General features: G+C 40.3%; 1 protein-coding gene across 7 annotated transcripts in view; it reads right to left on the minus strand.

Annotated features, from left to right (window-relative positions):
- The window catches only part of LOC149227595 (putative LRR receptor-like serine/threonine-protein kinase At1g56140), a 174617-nt gene that overhangs the window by 27370 nt on the left and 128552 nt on the right, over positions 1-18695 (minus strand). The gene's annotated exons all lie outside the window — the stretch shown is intronic.

Below are 18695 nucleotides of genomic sequence, written 5' to 3' on the forward strand. Positions count from 1 at the left end.
TAACTTGCTGCTGCACTAGGCCACAGGCCATAGCCAGCAGAAAACGTTGTTCTAAGGGTTGTTTAAGGGTTGCATTAAGGGGATCAAGCCAGACTTGACAACGTGTCAATGGTGGAGTCTCACCTTGGTGCACCGCAACCTTTGAAGCCCTGTATTGTTGATTGTATAGAGGATGAGGGCTGAATATTGCTGCCCTAACCAGTATTGCAACAAACAACAATGCTAACATGTTGCAGCAGTGTTTAGTGAAGGGCTGCTAGATTGATGAATTCCTAAAGGGTATGCTACAACACTCTTAGTGATTGTTTGAAGATTGTCACAAGAATTAAGGGCTGCATCAAGTGCCCTAACTAGAACAATGATCATTAGCAGAATGATATCAGTATTATGAGCAGCATTTGGGCTGATTGAGTTAGCTGTTGGAGGCTAAAGTTGACTAGGCCTGACCAAGCCATTTAGAGGAAGATTATGTCTTGTTTGACCAGCATTGACTTCTATTGTCAATGCTTTACTACTGCTGTCATAAAATATTAGATTTGTATATTTGTACTATCTCTCTTTTTGCAAACTATTGAAGAATATAAGAAGAATTAATCAAGAGTTTCCCCACGTTGGGGTTTTCCCATGGGTGGTGCCACATCTTGTGTCCTCTTGTCTTGGCTTGTCTTCTACTGTTTATGTTTATGTTCTATCTGCATTTTACTGTCATGCTGATGTGATTGCTAATCTGGATATTGATGTTGGGATAATAAGAAAATTGAAGTAAATTTCTCTAAGCATAGAAGATACCAAAAATTTAACAATCTAGAATAGGCATTTAATTAAAAGCAACCAAGATTCTTGCATCGCACCTAACTTATAAGATTTGTATAGCATATAGAATAGTTAGGCATTAAAGCAGTGATTGTCCATCTGATTACTTGACATCTAATTCATAACAAGCAAGAATTTGATTCCATAAGGCACTGGTCTCACATTTGAATCAAATCTAATCCTTAAGTCTTGCTAAAATTAACAAAGGAGCTAGGCAACTCAATTGTGTTTCCCGACTCTTTGGTTGCCAACTTGTCCTTTGTTTTCACATTTCCATAAGAACTACCCCCCATAGCCTGTTGTTGGGAGACAACTAGAATAGGATCAGAGTGACAACCCCCACCCTGAGTCATTGTTGCAGTGCCTGTACAATTTGAGCGACAATAGGCTGAAAATGGAGAGTTCATGCTATAGACACAAGGGTGGGTTATAAAAATTAATCCCGGCCATTGCTAAAAATTTTAGTCTGAAAATGGAGAATTCAGAAACTTTAAGTACTGAATTCTGCAATCTTTTCAATCGAGACCAACATTATCAATCTGAAAATGGTGGAGAATTTGGAAGATTGTTTTATAGTCGCTAACATGATATTGAAGTAATTAATAAATAAATGAAAAATGTATATCAAATATAATAAGAAAGTGTGGGGTTATTCAAGTAAATTTGACTTGGTCATACAATCAATTTACTATTGGTGGTTTTGGGGTTTTAGATTTTGATCCATGGTTTTTCTAATGGTATTCTTTTAATGTAACCTAATTAAAGGAGTAAAAGACTCCATTGTAAATATGCCTTTGGGCAATGAATGATCATTCAATAGTTTTCTAGTAAACATTTTCATGGTTAAAAAAACATCGTGTCCATGTTTATGTTGTATTTGTTTATTCATCTAGTATTATTATGTTATTAGTAACAACTTATATCAGAGTTGTGGTGAAAATTATTAGGATAGCATATATGTGTGAAGCAGTTTTTTGCTTGTTGGTGCACGATAAGAGAGATTTGTGGCAGAATTCACCCAGTGACTTAGGTGAAGAGGAAGCAAATACCATGCAAGGAAAGATCATGAAATTTGAGTAAAAAAGAGCATCCAATATTGAGTGTTGAAGTTCATGTGGGTCAGCAAAGGAAGTGTACAAAAGAAGACTTGCTGGTATTTGTTTTCTTTTCATTGTAATGAATCATGGGCGAGCCCACCAAAAGGGACCTCACCCCCATTCAGCTCGACTATCAGAGTTTGACACGAGCGGACTTGAAGGATCAAACGTTTTCAGGGGTTGCACAATACGTAGCCAAGCAGTGTGAATAGTTTGGCAAGGGTTTAGTTTTCCAATTACAGTTGCAGGAAAGTTCGATTTGTCAGGAATAGTGATTCCAGCTGGCAGATGGCGCAACAACTAATATTTTCGCTGAGCAGATTTCTTCTCTGGGCGCAAAAGGGTTTTGTTGCAGATTGTTAGAGAAAAATCAGTGTCGAGTGGAAGAGAAAGTGCCCACACAAAGAGAGATTTCTCTCAGGGGGTTTCACGTTCAGAAATCCAATATTTCCAACTGCCACAGGAAGTTGTAGAAGGCAGTTACTCTCACTCCAGAAGGGAGTGTGAATAGAAAAGCTAGCAGGCAAGCAAGAGAAAGAAGGAATTTTCATCCCAATTCAAGTTTTTGCAAAGATGGCCATAGTCGGGGTTAGAGATCAGGACAGGTTGGAGGGAACTTCCAACTATATCATTTGGAAGGCCAGGATGTCCTTCCTGCTAGATGAGCAAGGCCTGAAAAGCTAAGCAGATAACGTTGTGGCAGTACCTACTAATGTGGATCAACTGAAAAAATATAGGAAAGAAATGACCAAGGCGAATTAGATGATCCTAGATGGAGTCCGAGACCATATAGTCTCACACATATCGGCCAAGAATATGGCCAAAGAGATGTGGGATGCTCTCGCAGGGTTATATCATAATCCTTCCGAGCAACGGAAGATGTTCCTGAGGGAAAAGTTGAGAAACATCAGAATGCAGAAGGTTGAAAGCATTGATCCCTTTTTCACTAGAGTTCAGAATATTCGGGATTAGATTGCAGCTATAGGAGAAGCGACTCAAGATACAGAGTTTATGTGTTTGGCCCTGAACAATGTCTCTAAGGAATGGGAAATCTGTGTCCAAGGCATTTTGGGATGAGATACATTACCAAGATGGGACAGGATGTGGTGAAACCTGCAATAGGAACAGATGAGGTGAACTCTATTGAAGGTCTCGATCAGCGAAAACAACAACAAGGGATCGAAAGGTGTGACGGAGGAAGACAATGTGGCCCTTGTATTAAAGGAGAAAGAAAAAGGTCCCAAATAGGGACAAGGCTCTCAGGGAGAGAAGAAAAAGAATAAGGATTTATCTAAGATCAAGTGCTTCAGGTATAGCGAGTTTGGCCACTATAGTACTCAGTGTCCTCAAAGGAAGAAGGAAAAGCAGGATCAGGAGGCAGCGTCCATAGAGATAGAGAAGTTGTCCTCTAGGTTGGAGGAATATTTCACCATATATGCAGCTATACCTCTAGGAGAGAGGTGGGGTGATATGGAGCTTTAGTCCTAGAGGGTCTACGCAAAGATTTGGGCAGGAATTCAGTGAGGTGAGCATCGGATGGTGTTTCCTTATGGATCATTACCATTAGAGGAATTTTTAGGTCTAAAATGGGTCTCTTAAGGAAATGATAAAATAATAGTGGAAATAATAAAATAAGATTAGATTACATCATCAAATTTTAGAAAGAAAAAATAAATACTATTTTTTCAACTTGTATTTTCAACTTATCTCCGTATGGGTTTACTCAAACTTCGAGCGTCAACACTCATTGGATGCAAAAATTGATTCATCATCCAAGGAATACCCATGTTGCATACTTTCGATAGACCCTGCTACACAAAAAATGAGAAATACATGGAAAAAGTGATTGCAATCACGTTTTATCTCCCTAAGGTTTTACTCAAATTTCAAGCGGGCGTATTCATTGGATGCAAAATTTAATTCCTCATCCAAGGAGTACCCATGTTGCATAAATTTTGATGGACCCTACCACAGGAAAAATGAGAAACACATGAAAAACGTGATTGTAATCACATTTTTCCATGTATTTCTCATTTTTTGTGTAGCAGGGTCTATCGAAAATATGCAACATGGGTATTCCTTGGATGAGGAATTAACTTTTGCATCCAATGAGTACTCCCATTCGAAATTTGAGTAAAACCTTAGGGAGATAAGTTAAAAATATGAGTTGAAAAAATAGTTTTATTATTTATTATTTTTTAATCTTTTTACTTTTTTACTCAAAAAATGGTGAATCATCCCCCATGGTTGACATCATCATCTTGAATCCTATTGGTTCTTATAAAGTTTATTTTGGTTGTACATTTTTCTTAAGAGGTCCATTTTAGACCTCAAAATTCCTCTAATGCTCGTTACGGGGGCCCATAATATTCAGTAGCAGGAGGATCAGTGTCAGTTGATGCAATTAGATTCCAGAGTGATTGTTTCAGACTAGTGTCAGTCAAATACTAAGGAGCACACAACAGTTTTGATAGCAGAGGAAAAGGCTCAATGCAGATTCAGCAACAACGCAAATTTCTAAGTGGACAATGCAGAGGCTAGTATCAGTCAGATGCTCAGGAGACAGTTGCAACACAGAGACATAGTTGATTCAGTATTTTGGATGATTCTCAGTTGTAGTCGTTGCAACAGCAAAAACAACTTGAGAGGGAGTGTTAGTTGGGTTGCAGTGCACACGCAGAGTTTGAAGCAGTACAAGAGGTACAATGTAGTGTCAGTAGCAGCACAAATGCAGCAATTTGTTTTAGCTACAATCAATAGCAGATGAATCAAAGTTAGCACAGAAGTTAGTGGAAATTGGCAAGCAACTACAGTTATCAAACATCAGTAGCATGCTTTGAGGATATTGCAGAGACAGGGTGTTATGACAGTTGTGCAACACTAGTTGGAGAGAACACCTTCCTCGTTAAGAGGGGTGTTAGTTTTTGTAGCATCATATGGTGTTCTAAGCTCAAAACTTTGTGGAGAGGCTAAAACACATGAGTTCTCCAAAACCTAGAAATCATTTCTGGAAATTCCACCTAGAGATGGCTTAATTAAATTAATTGACCATAATTAAAAATTCCTAAGTTTAGCTTAAGAAAAATGGTTAATTAATAGTAATTAATTGAGAAAGCTCAGAATTCTCTAGAAACTCACACAGATCGACTTGGAAATGATCTCAACTATCAATTAAGTTTTAATCGTGGTCGTTAGAGTCCCACTTGGAGATAATAAGAAGAGGTTGATGGATAGATGGAGAACACACCAATGCAAATACTCAATTGCCTAGGAAGTTTGAATTCCCAGTAGCAGGAGTGACACAACAGTGTAGATTGAGCCAGTGGGTGAGTAGCAGAGGGGCAATAGAGCAATATTCCAAAGGAGTTTCTAGTTCTGGAGAGTCAGAAAGAGGAGGCCGAAATTTTCTCTAGGAAGCAGCACAGTGACTACATAATTGCTTCAACAGAGCAGTCGATTGGGCTGAAGGGAAGGTCATTTTTGGTTTTAGAGGTCGGGAATATTTTCCAAAGTGCTGGAGAGACAGTTTCCTAGTCAGCAACAGGAAGGACAACAATTTCAAGCTGAGTGTGAGAGGGTCTGGGCAAAGGTGATGCAGGGCATGCACAGAGGGTTTGGATGAATAGCTTTTCAGAGGAAGTCTAGTGTCGAGATTGCTTGGAGAGAGGGTAAATCCCTCAGTATATATTTGCCAATATTTCTCTTGGGTAGAATCGCTAGTTTGGCAACATTTTATTGTACTCAAAAATTTGTTGTTGCATAATAATTAAAACCCTCATTGTTGCACCGATTTGCCCACATTGGGTTTTTTCCAGGGACATTTGTCCAAAAATAATGGTGTCATAATTTTGTGTGTGTGCTAGCGTTTCTTAATTTCCAACAATTTTATTTTCGCAGTGTTTATTTTTATTTTTGAAGAAATTATAGTGTGAATAATTCGATATTAATCAAAAAATTAATAAACTGAATAATAAGTTAGGAGAATTAATTCCAGTTGTTGCACTTCAATGAATTTTCACATGGTATCAGACCTCATTTGATAGACAAGAGGCTCAAAGGCGGAAGGGAGGAAAATTTTGTTGTTCAGAGGGAGCAGCAAGTGAAATTTTCAGGGGTTGCATAGTGCCTAGCCAGGCAATGTGAATTGATGGGCAAGGGTCCAATTTTTAAGTTGCAGTTGCAAGAAAGTTCGATTTGTCCGAAATAGTGATTATAGCTGATAGATGGAGCAACAACTAATATCTTCGCTGAGCAAATTTCTTGTCTAGGCGCAAAAGGACTTCACTGCAAATTGCTAGAGCAGAATCAGTTCTAAGTGGATGAGAAATTGCACACACAGAGGTAGATTTCTCTTAGAGGGTTTCTAGTTCAGAAATCCAATATTTCTAGTTGCAATAGGAAGTTGTAGAAGACAGTTTTTCCCACTCTAAAATGGAGTGTGAATAGCAGAGCTAGTAGCCGAGTAAGAGAAAGAGAGAGATTTCTATCCTTGTTCAAGTTTTTACAGAGATGGCCACATTCAGGCTTAAAGATCAGGACAGGTTGGAGAGAGATTCCAACTATATCACCTGGAAGGCCAGTATGTCCTTCCTACTAGACGAGTAAGGCCTGAAAACCTATGCAGATAACGTTGTGGCAGTACCTACTGATGCAAATCAGCTGAAGGAATATAGGAAAGAAATGGCCAAGGCGAAGTGGGTGATCCTGGATGGAGTCTGGGACCATATAGTCTCACACATGTCGACTAAGATACGACCAAAGAGATATGGGAGGCTCTCGCAAGGTTATATCATAATCCTTTCGAGCAGAGAAAGATGTTCTTGAAGGAAAAGATAAGGAACACCAGGATGCAGAAGGGTGAAAGCAATGATCGCTTTCTCACCAGAGTTCAGGATATTCAAGATGAGCTTGCAGTTGTAGGAGAAGCGCCTCAAAATACAAAGCTTGTGCATTTGTTCCTATACAATGTCTCTAAGGAATGGGAAATCTTTGTCCAAGGCAATTTGGGACGAGATACATTACCAGGATGGGACAGGATGTGGTCAGACCTGCAACAAGAAAAGATGAGGCGAACTCTAGTGAAGGTCTCCATTAGTGACAATAGCAGGAAGGGATCAAAAGGTGTGAAAGAGGAAGACAATGTGGCCCTTGCACTAAATGGGAAAGCAAAAGGTCCCAGTCAGGGACAAGGCTGGCAAGGAGAGAAGAAAAAGAAAAAGGATTTATCTAAGATGAAGTGCTTCAGGTGTAGCGAGTTTGACCACTATAGTACTCAATGTCCTCAAAGGAAGAAGGACAAGTAGGAGAAGCAAGATCAGGCGGTAGCATCCACAGAGATAGACAAGTTGTCATCTAGGTTGGAGGAAGATTTCGCCATTTACGCAACTATACCTCCAAGAAAGAGGTGGGTCGATTTGGAGTTTTAGTCCCAGAGGATCTACACAAAGATTTGGGTAGGATCCAGTGAGGTGAGCATCGAATCGTGTTTGCATCAAATGGTGTTTCCTCATGGATCATTAACTTGCTATAGGGGCCCACAATATTCAGTAGCAAGAGGAATAGTTTCAATTGATGTAGTCAAATTCTAGAGTGATAGTTGCAGACTAGTGTCAGTCATATGTTGAGAGAAATGATGCAAAAATCGCGATATTATCGCTCGATTTTTATGTGTTTTTTTTTTTGCAATTTTTTCGGAAAAAATCGTGATAATTTAAAAATCACGGTAAAAACAAAATTATCGTGATTCAATGGAATTGTTATCATCGGGCCGGAGGACAGCGGGTTTATAACACCAAAAATCGATTTTTTTATTCATTTCGACAGACAGTGGCAGCGGTGGATTGGGAGTGACATAGGAGAAAAACCTTGGTTGATTGGGAGCTGATTGGAGGAGAAAAATGACTCAAAAACCCTGGTGGATTGAGAGCTGAGGAGGAGAGGATCAATTTTATCCAGCAAACTGGTATGGGCACCAAATTTATGTGTTTTGTTTTGGTTTTTTTTGTTTGTTTTTGGTTGGGTTTGGATAACCCATTGTTTATCAAATATTTTTGAGTTGATTTGATGGTGTTTTTGTATGTTAAATTGTCAGAAATTCAATGTGTTTTGTCATGTTACTCATGTATATAATTTTTTTTTATTTTTGTAACTTGCAATCCTTATTTTGCCATAGGTTCACCATTCAACTTCAAAGTTCAAAGTTCAAACTTCATTTTACAAATTTAAAACTCAAGAGTCAAGAGTTCAACCAAGTTAGAAACATGCAAAGGAAATTGGACCCTCCGTGGGAATTTGGTGAACCTGATGGAGGGTTTGATAGAATAAACTTGAGTTGCAAGTTGTGTGGGCATCATATGTAAGGGGTGGGTTATAGATTGAAGTATCACCTTGCACAAATCCCTGGAATTGATGTAGGGCTTTGCACAAATACAAATCTGGAAATCATCCGAAGAGCCATGAGATCATTGGAAGAATTAGAGCATGAGAGAGAGGCCAAAGAAGAAATAAAGAAGCAACTAGCAAAGAGGGTGTTAGGCTTAGGTGTACAAGGAAGTGGCACTGGTTCTATTTCAGCATCAATATCTACAACCAACCCAGTAGTTGCCTCATCATTTTTTGTTCCTAGAACCACGCCTGGTTCACAACCATCTATCACTTCAATGTTTAAAAAACTTGAGAAAGAACAAGCTGACAAGTTGTTGGCCAAATTTCTCCTTTGGAGTGATATTCCTTTCAGCGTTGCAAGGAATAATCCATTTTTCCAGCCTGTTGTTGATGCTATTGCAACTGTTGGCCGAGGGTACAAAATCCCTTCTTATGATGACTTTAGAGGCCGGATTCTTCAAAATGAAAAGGTTGACTGTACCAAAAGATTGGAGGAGTTTAGGGCATCATGCGCACAAACAAGATGCACTGTGATGTCAGATGTTTGGACCGACCAAAAGGGGAGAACCCTTATAAACTTCTTGGTTAGTTGTCCCAAGGGGACAATGTTTATAAATTCTATTGATGCATCTTCACATATCAAAGATGCAAAAAATTTATGTGATTTGCTGGATGTGTTTATTTTGGAGGTGGGAGTAGAACATGTTGTCCAAGTCATAGTGGACAATGCTGCAAATTATGTTGCTGCTGGTAGGATTGTTGATTTTAGGTATGTTCTATGCTTAGAGAAATTTATAAAGTTACCTCAATATCTTTTCCAAATTAGCAATCACATCAGCATTAAAGTAAACTGGAGATAGAACATAAACATAAATCGCAGAAGACAAGCCAAGACAAAAGGACACAAGATGTGGCGCTAGCCAGGGACAAACCCCAATGTGGGGAAACCCTTGATCAATTCTTCTTATATGTTCTTCAATAGTTCAGCAGAGAGAGAGAGATAGTACATTTACAACAGAAGTCAACACTTTGACTTATCTAGATAAGAGCATAGATCATCTCTAAGAAGATCATACATGAGATCAGTTGAAGACATGTTGCTTCAACTGATTCTCCAAGGTTACTCCTTCACCTATCGTTGTACTGCATTTCGTCATCATGCTGCACCTCACCATGCTGCACCCATCATCACTATGCTGCATCTCATCATGCTTCATTAATCATGACTGTACCCATCACTACACTGCATTATGTGCCATTGCTGCACCATGTTGCCATGCTGACCTATGTGTTGGTTGCATCTTTCTTGCTTGTTGTCCCTTGCTTGCTTATTGTCCCTAGCATGCTTGTTGTCCTTTGCATGCTTGTTGTTGCATGCTCGCTATAACATTGCATGCTTGGTGTATTTACTGCCAAGTACTATACAACTGTCCTAATGTTAGTTAGTTGTCCCTTGCATGCTACTCTCCTTCGGAGACAGATGCTCTGGCTGTTTCGGCAGTTTCGGCAGTTCCCAGCAGTTACGGCAGTTCCCAGTAGTTCCGGCAGTTTCGGCAATTCCAGTTATTCCAGCTATTCCCGGTAGTTCCAACAATTCTGGCTATTCCCGACAGTTCCAGCTTCTACCCTCTAGATTAGGGCAACGTTATCCCTTAGGATCTCTCCTCCTACTAAAACCCAAAGACAAGTAAAGAGGAAGAGATCCCAAGTGTGTTGAAATGACTTGAAGACCACCTCTATTTATACTAAAACGTTGAGCACAAGTGGGGTTTATTTGGTTGCTGGCCAACCTTGACGAAATGTCCCATAACACAAATAAATTCATATCTCCACAAATACTTATCGGAATCGGATGATATTTAGATCAATTGTACACCTCTCGATGAGAGAGATCCAAGAAAAATATCAACTTCCATTAATAAGATGACCCACATGGAGTTTGGCCCTAGTTGCCAATTTTAACACTCCCTCTCAACTAGGGAGAACTCCATCCACTGATCCATATGTCCGACTGTACTATCTCTGCCATCAGTGCCCTGCACTACTCTGCTGAACCATGAAGAAGAAGAATTGATCGAGAATGTCTCATACCATTCTCTACTGACCCGAAGTCAATTTCATCTTAACAGAGTGTGTCACATCACTCTCACTGGCCCAAAGTCAGTTTTATTGATCCCAGATCAATATCACAAGAGAGTGTCTCAAACCACTCATACTGATCCCAGATCAATGGAGGTCATCCTAGCATAGAGAGTACGGTAGATACATTGATGCGTCCATCAATAGTACTACTATGGTCCCTAACCCCATTTCCTTGCTCATTGATCAGATGAGAGGTACTTCCCATGAGTCCCAAACTGCATGGGTAGGATGCCTCGACAGGAGAACTAATCATTTTGTCCACAGGAGAACGAATCATCCTACCCCACAGTCGCCACGGGAGAACTAATCATCCCGTCCCACAGGAGAACTAATCATCCTATTCCACAGTCGCCACAGGAGAACTAATCATCCTGGCCCACAGGATAACTAATCATCCTGTTCCATAGTTTCCACGGGGTATCATAGGGAAGGTTGAACTTGTCATCTTGTACATAGCGCACCACCAGGAGAGGGTGAGTCGTCTTGTGGTCGTATGTTGCTCTAGTAAGTACCCCAAGCCCCCAGAGCTCCCAGAGCTCAACGCATGCAACATGCAGGACCCTTATAAGAAGGTCTCTCAATGACTCCAAGTCGTTCGGGAAAGTCATAGATTTGACCTTTCCTCGGGGCTTTGACAAAATGTACATTAGTCTCAATGCGATGGAGTGTCCTCGCTCATCGACTTACCATATCCCAGATAAGGCAGTATCTGATGTCTATCTGCTGGAGCAATCATCGAATACGAGATTCCTCAATAATCGAATCCCCCCTCTGGTTGTCACAGAGAATCACAGTGGTATTCATCATGTGTACAAACAACTCACTTAAGAGCTTCTGCAACCATGCAGCTTCACACGAGATCATACTCGTAGCTATGTATTCGGTCTCGGTGGTGCTTATAGCAACCGACTTCTGCTTCCTGCTCATCCATGATATCGAAGCAGAATCCAAAGAGAACCAGCACTGAGAAGTGCTCTAGTGATCCTCCACACTGCCTGCCCAGTTAGCATTCGAATAATCGTGCAGTTTCATATTTCTGACAGTGTATCTCAATCCATGAGAGATTGTGCCCCGAAGATATCTCAGAAGATTCTTGGCACCAATCCAATGAGGCTCAACCAAATATGAGCTCACCATGCTAACTGAAAAACATATGTTCAGACGGAAGCTCACCAAGAACATCAACGCGAATGAGTTTATGAAACTCAAAGGCATTTCCCAAATCTAGTCCAACATCACTACCATATAACTTCTTAAAGTCAAGATCCTCGAGGTAGTCACAGGCTTGCTGTTTATCATTCCACATCCGGAATCCAACTCCCTCTTACTTGTGCAAATGAGAGGGTCAGCACCTGTCAGAAATATGTCATCCTCATAAGGTGCTGGTATGAGAGGTCTATCATCCACAACCTTCAAACAATGGTTTGGATCGGCTTCACTCTTCATGAATCTCATTTCATCTAACAGCTATCAATCCTCTCATACTACGCACAAGGAGTTTTGCTTCAAGCCATAGAGGGCTTTCTTCCACCTGCATACATGAGATTCCTGATCATCAATCTCAAACCCCTCGGGTTGTTCCAAACCTGTGGACCTACTACATGAGGGGAATGGTCCCCTTGTAATATTTTCCTGCGGTACATCTCAGACATGTACTTTCATGCTCTTTTTGAATTCAGGCATTCATGTCACCATTTGACTCACAGACCTCTGGTGCTATGTGTCAATGGACATGGTCCCTAGTGGACTTCCTGCAACTTGATACAACCCTGAACTCAAAAACATCTTTGAAAATTCTATTTTCAAACACGTACCTTTTCATCGATGAGTGCCACCTCGTAACCTTTCACTTCCATTGCTAAAATGGACACCAGGTTCTTCTTGCGATCAGGTACATAAAAGATATTTTGTATATGAATCGAGTTACCCTCATTCAATTGAGGGGTAACATTCCCTACACCCTTTCTGGGATAGGTGGCATCAACTCCAAGTATAATCCCACAATTGTTTCCATCTCTGCCAAATTAGAGAGTCCACCCTTCTATCCGATGAAGTGCCTTGAAGCACTGGGGTTCCTTGCTTTCTTTGAAGAGTCAGCTATTTCCTTGATGACCTGCATTACTTGTCATTCCTTTGATCATTGAAGATGTCCCTGGAATGATTGTTATCTTCATCAAGAGATGTGTCTCAGCCATTCGGACACTCCTTCGCATAATGGCCGAAATTATTACAACCAAGGCATTTGCCTTTCCTTTCACCCTTAGATTCGGACTTCCCATTGAAGTGATGTTTAGGTAGGCCATCAGAAACTTCAGCTACACCATTCTGATAATATTCTCTGCTTTGACTTCACCCTTGGTGAATTTGAAGAGGGATGACGAATCCACTAATTCTTTTGTCCTTTCCCAACTGTCTTCGGTGATTGCTCTTTCACTCTTGCTTGGGCATTGTCTTCACCTCAACTCTGATACCATGTTAATTTTAGGTATGTTCTATGCTTAGAGCAATTTATACAGTTAGCTCAATATCTTTTCCCAATTAGCAATCACATCAGCATTAAAGTAAATTGCAGATAGAACATAAACATAAATTGCAAAAGACAAGCCAAGACAAGAGGACACAAGATGTGGCGCTAGCCAGGGACAAACCCCAATGTGGGGAAACCCTTGATCAATTCTTCTTATATGTTCTTCAATAGTTCAGCAGAGAAAGAGAGATAGTACGTTTCCAACAGAAGTCAACACTTTGACTTATCTAGATAAGAGCATAGATCATCTCTAAGAAGATGATACATGAGATCAGTTGAAGACATGCTGCTTCAACTGATTCTCCAAGGTTACTCCACCTATCGTTGTGCTGCATTTCCTCATCATGCTGCACCTCACCGTGCTGCACCATGTTGCACCCATCATCACTATGCTGCATCTCATCATGCTTCATTAATCATGACTGTACCCATCACTGCACTGCATTATGTGTCATTGCTACACCATGTTGCCATACTGACCTATGCATTGGTTGCATCTTTCTTGCTTGTTGTCCTTTGCATGTTTGTTGTTGAATGCCAGCTGTAATATTGCATGCTTGGTGTATTTGCTGCTAAGTACCATACAACTGTCCCAATGTTAGTTAATTGTCCCCTGCATGTTTCTCTCCTTTGGAGACAGATGCTCTGGTAGTTTCAGTAGTTCCCCGCAGTTCCGACAGTTCCGGCAATTCCGGTTATTCCGGCTATTCCCAGCAGTTTCGACAATTTTGGCTATTCCCGGCAGTTCCGGCTTCTGCCCTTTGGATTAGGGTAGCGTTATCCTTTAGGATCTCTCCTCCTATTAAAACCCAAAGACAAATACAAAGGAAGAGATCCCAAGTGTATTGAAATGACTTGAAGGCCACCTCTATTTATACTAAAACGTTGAGCACAAGTGGGTTTTATTTGGTTGCTGGCCGACCTTGACGAATTGTCCCATAACACAAATAAATTCATATCTCCACGAATACTTATTGGAATCGAATGATCTTTAGATCAATCGTACACCTTTCAATGAGAGGGATCCAAGAAAAATATCAGCTTCCATTAATAAGATGACCCACATGGAGTTTGGCCCTAGCTGCGAATAATGTTGTCGCTGGCAGGATGCTTATGGAGAGGCATCCTACTTTATTTTGGACACCTTGTGTTGCACATTGTATTGATTTGATGTTGGAGGACATAGGAAAAATTTCCTTTGTCAAAGATATTGTTGACTCATAAAAAAACATTACAAAATTTATATATAACGATACACCTATGCTTAGCTTGATGAGAAAATTCACCAACAACAAGGAGTTGGTGCGCCCCACCATTACACGGTTTGCCACCACTTTCATATCTCTTCAATCCCTCTTGAATTCTATGTGGGATGTGAAGAAATTGTTTCTTTCAGAGGAGTGGCGTGCTTTGACAATGAGCCGCAAACCAAAGGGATAGGTCATATACAAATTAGTTTCATACCAGGAAGACGTCTGGGCGGGAGTACAAGAGGTGTGCACCGTTACTGAACCTTTGGTAAAGGTTCTTCGATTAGTTGATGGTGAGAAGCCCACAATGGGCTATTTGTATGAGGCCATGGATATGGCCAAAGAATCCATTCGGGCCTACTATGATGATAAGGGAGATGAGGGGTTTCAGAAACAACACCTCCTATGGGAAGTGATTGATGAACGATGGAACACCACTCCATTGTCCCATTCATGCTACAGGACCTAAACCCCGCATTTTCTTACCCATTTGGGTTCATATTTGATGCTGAGATCATGGATGGATTCTTAACATGTGTTCAGAGGATTGTGCGATCTCCAGCAGAACGTATAGAAATATCCAAAGAAATTGAGACACACAGGATGGCAAGTGGCACATTTGGCTTTGACATGGCTGTGACTGATAGGACAACTAAAATGCTAGGTATTTTTTAGTTTGTTTCAAATTTCATTCTATTCAAGTTCATAACTTCATACTTTGCTTCAACTTTCAACTTTCAACTTTCATTTTTTTCTTATGTTTATTTAAAATTTTATTTGTAATTTTGTTGTAGATGCATGGTAGAGAATGTATGGTGCTAGGGTACCCCTTCTACAAAAGCTTGCCATTCGAATCCTCAGCCAAACATGTAGCTCCTCAAGATGCGAGCGCAACTGGAGTGTATTTGAAAAAATACACAACAAGAAGCGCAACAAGTTAAACTTAAAACTTAAAATATTGCAAATTTCCAAATAATTTTTTGAATTCATTAAACAATATTTCTTTTATAATTATTATTTCATGATCTTTGTACATACTATAGGTTGGAGTCCCAGCGACTTAATGACATGGTCTACGTCTACTACAATCTTCGATTGTGGGTGAGACAACTTGAGAGGATACTTGATATGGAGGCCATCTCATTGGATGGGATTGACACCATAGTTACATGGAGGGTTGAGGCCGAGAGGCCTCTTATGGAGTCTGCCGATGATTAGTTAGAGCAGGATGTAGTGGAAGGCATAGAGGGGGAGGAGGAGGTGATACCACATACCCGGGCTACCCCTACCACCAGTAGAGGATGTGGTCTACATCTTATATCTCCTAGTTCTTCAGCTTCTAGAGCACAACAGAGTCCACTGCCAACTCCACCAGTGTCTACATCTAAAGGGAAAGGGAAAGCTATTGCATTTTCTCGCAAGAGGGGGAGAGGAAATCAGTAGTATTAGACTTTAATTATTTGGTTCATTTCATTGTATATGACATTATGACTCATTATATGAGATACATTATTATATTTTTTGTTGATATTTCGAGGCTGAGTTGGGACTCAGGAGTCAGGACTTACTATTCAGGACATGATTCACTGTTATGTGTGATGTAGCACTAGAAATGACATTACACATCTTATATATTAGCTCTTTTTATCATATTTATGTGTCAATGTATCTATTTTATGTTGTAGATGCTTCAGATATTAAAAATTTGAAAAAAAAAATGAATATTTTTGTATTTTATGATTTTTTCCTGATTTTTTCCCTTACCGATATTATCCCGATAATGATAACTGCAACATTGGTTGAGAGCAATGTTGATAACAGAGCAAGAGACTCAATGTAGAGTCAACAGCAGTGAAAATTTCTCAGTGGATAGTGCAAAGGCTGGTAGCAGTGAAATGCATAGGAGATAGTTGTAGCACAGAGACACAGTTAATTCAATATTTGGATGCTTCTCAGTTGCAGTCATTGCAGCAACAACGAAAAATTGAGAGGGAGTGTCAGTTGGGTTGTAGTGCAGATGCGGATGCAGAGTTAGCAGCATTACAGGATGTACATTGCAGTGTTGGTGGCAACACAGATGCAGCATTTTGCTTCAGCTAGAGTAAGTGGTAGATGAATCAAAGTTAGCACAGTAGTTGGTGGATAGTGGCAAGAAACTACAGTTGTCAGACATCAGTAGCGTGGTTTGAGGAAGTTGCAGAGATAGGGTGTTGTTGTGAATATTTCGTTATCATAGCAACTGGAAATTATTTTTTTAATTGTTAATTTATTTAAAAATTTATCTATTGTCTACTATAGAAAATACCAAATAATTCACATTGTGATTTTCACAAATAAACTACGGAAGAAAATAGCGCTAGAAACTGAGAAAATCTAGCACACACATAAATTTTACACAATTATTTTCGGACAAATGTCCCCAGAAAAACCCAACTTGGGAAAACCGGTACAGTATCTAAGGGTTTTTAGTATTATGCCGTAGTGAAATTCTGAGTAGAATCTGGATGTCGAAAACTGGCAATCCACAGCAAGAAAAATTGGCAAAGATTTCCCTAAGCAACCCCGACACTCGTGCTGCCTGCGCTCGCGTTCCTGTACTTGCATGTTCTTGCACTTGCTCATTCCCGCATTCATGTTCCTCCACTTGCGCGTTCTTGCACACACGTTGCCCACACTTGAGCTGCTCGCACTGGGAATAAATCAGCCTCTTGTTGCTGCCTCTCCAGATCTAGAAATCTTCCTTTGGATCACTTTCCCTTACCCTAATTGACACTACGTCCCTCTCTGGCTCCAACTCTACTGTTGCTAGCTCGATCTGCACAAAGAACTGCTGCTCTAGTGTCTCTGGTGTATTCTCCAAGTGTCCATCGAATTCTTCTTATAATCTTCTATTGGAGAACTAATGTCCAAGATTAAGACTTAATCAAAGGCCAAGATCATATCGTAGTCTATCCAAGTGAGTTTCTAGAGAATTCTCACCTTGACTTAATTAATTTTGATTAATTAACCAATTTTCCTAAGTTTAGACTTAGGAAACACTAAAAATTAGGTTAATAATCTAATTATGCCATCTCTAGGTGGAATTTCTAGAAACAATTTATGGGTTATGGAGATTTCATGCGATCTAGCCTCTCTACAAGGTTTTGTGACTAGAACACGTATGATGCTACAAAAACTATCCCTCTTAGCGATGACTATGTTCTAGTGTTGCACTCCCTGCCACAACACTCCTCTGCATAGAGAAAAGGTCAACAGCAGCGAAGAGGCTTCAAAGGGTCAGCATAGAGTCAGAACTCCAGCCACGAGATGCATCATACTGAATACCAGTTCAGTAATTTGCGATGCTTCCCCATTGCTGATGTAGTAGCAGCAGCTGGAGGAGATTGCAGTGCAAATGCAGTATTGGCAGTGGCAGTGGTAGTGCCAGCAGCAACAGGGATGCAAAATTGAGAGGGTGCTGCAGTATGAATGCAGTGTTGACAGTAGCAGGGTCAGCAGTAGTACAAATGCAGCATTTGCGCAGTAGTTGGTGGACAGGATGTCAGACATCAGCAGCACAGAAGGAGATGTTACAGAACAGAGTCATGCATCAGCAGGTTGCATTGCTAGAGCACATTCCTTGCTAAGAGGGAGTGTTGACTTCAGGTAACATCGGATGTGTTTTAAGTCTCAAAATTTGCAGGGAGACTTAGACACATGAATTCTCCAATACTCAAAAATCATTTTGGGAAATTCCACCTAGAGACAGTTTTATTAAAATAATTAATTGTTTTTAATGGGACCCTAAGTCTAAACTTAGGAAATTCAAATAATTAATGGGTATTAATCTAAACTGTGAGTGTAACTTCTAGAAAAGGATGAGGATCAAGCCAAAATAATTTGAGCCATTGATTAGAAGTTAATCTGGGTCGTTGGTTGTCCAAGAGAAAGATATAAGAAGAGATGTGAGGAGCACTTGGAAAACGCACAGAGGGGAGATTATAAGTTCGATTTTCTGAAGAAGAGCAGCTACCGGAGAGATTTTCGATAATGATCTTTTGCAGTGAGGGGCAGGGATAGTATTCGAAGTGAGATCTTTCCCGGTCGGAGAATACTCAGTAGAGAAGGCAGAGAGAGATCCAGTAGTGGCAGCGCAGAGCTAGAGAGGTTGACGCAGGGACACGCATAGGCAGCACAAAAGACAAAAGGGAATCTGAAAATCAGCTAAAGGAATCAATTGCAGAAGCTGAAAGTCGGGGTGTGAGTTTGGGAGGTGAAAATTGAATTTCCTAAGCAACAGATTTATCAGCTAAAGGAGTGATGTTGGGCTGATGCAGTGACTATGCAGATGCAGCTCATTCAATGGCTGGATCAGCTAGGATTTCCAGTGATATCGTGAAGCAACCTCACTTATCCTTTTTCAGTGATATTCTTTGTAACTGAATTGCCTGGAAGGCATCCAGAGATTGTATTAATAAATCACTACTGCATAATAGTAAAACC

This window comes from Pinus tabuliformis, chromosome J (assembly GCF_031772625.1).
Source record: "Pinus tabuliformis cultivar Carrire ecotype Pingquan chromosome J, CPIR1, whole genome shotgun sequence".
Classification (NCBI taxonomy): Eukaryota; Viridiplantae; Streptophyta; class Pinopsida; order Pinales; family Pinaceae; genus Pinus; species Pinus tabuliformis.